The sequence below is a fragment of the Palaemon carinicauda genome, chromosome 34 (assembly GCF_036898095.1).
Source record: "Palaemon carinicauda isolate YSFRI2023 chromosome 34, ASM3689809v2, whole genome shotgun sequence".
In the NCBI taxonomy this organism is placed as follows: domain Eukaryota; kingdom Metazoa; phylum Arthropoda; class Malacostraca; order Decapoda; family Palaemonidae; genus Palaemon; species Palaemon carinicauda.
Window position 1 is genome coordinate 23,524,532 of NC_090758.1, and position 1,092 is coordinate 23,525,623.

The window sequence follows — 1,092 nt, forward strand, 5'->3', positions numbered from 1 at the left end:
TATGTCAACCTCCTCCTAAAAGAGAAACAGCACTAGACTTATGTCAACCTCCTCCTAAAAGAGAAACAGCACTAGACTTATGTCAACCTCCTCCTAAAAGAGAAACAGCACTAGACTTATGTCAACCTCCTCCTAAAAGAGAAACAGCACTAGACTTATGTCAACCTCCTCCTAAAAGAGAAACAGCACTAGACTTATGTCAACCTCCTCCTAAAAGAGAAACAGCACTAGACTTATGTCAACCTCTTCCTAAAAGAGAAATAGCACTAAGTTTGACCTTCATCGGTTAAACTATATGACTGGGAAGGTATTCCACAATTTGGTCTTCACATGGAGAAATCATGTAGAGTAATGTGTAATATTGACCATTAAGAAAAAAACAAGACTGAGAATGAACTACGTTCTTATCCGTATTGAGTAAATTGACCGTCCGTGTCAGAGATTATTGCCCAGATCAGGTATATAGAATTAATAGATCTTGAAGTTTTTTTTACCATCAATTATACCTTTACTCGAAATGGGTGCTATTGAGCCTCGTGTTACTGTATTGGAAGGCTGTGGAAGTTTTCTAGAAATGGGTGTCTCCTTTTCTCGTTCAAACAATGGATATGGCATTAACCGAAGTCTTTTTTCTCTCTGGAGATATACCCCCTATCCTGAGAAATAGCTTATTGGTAGAAATGTAAATGAAGTTACACATTGGTTATATACCGGTTGTTGTATATATATACTGTACACATGCGAAACACTTTCTTTGAATAGTGGTTTGTTTTGTGAAAATTTTGAAAAAAAAAATGAATGAAACGCAATGAACATTTATAAATTACTTTTTTTTTCAGGTGGAAATTTTGGCAGACAGTTGTTGAAGAAGTATCTCTTTTTTGAAGTTTTTCAAACTATATTAGATTCTTGGAAATCGCTTATTGAGGAGAGCTAGTGATCGTTATGATATTTTCACGGTACAAAAGAAGCCGTCGCCCTTGTTGCCTTGGGTTTATCAAGTTCATTAGGTTGTTTCCTAATTTTTGTAAAGAAGTATTTCACATTTGATATCATATATCTCTTAACGTTACATAATATTAGTTTAGTTTA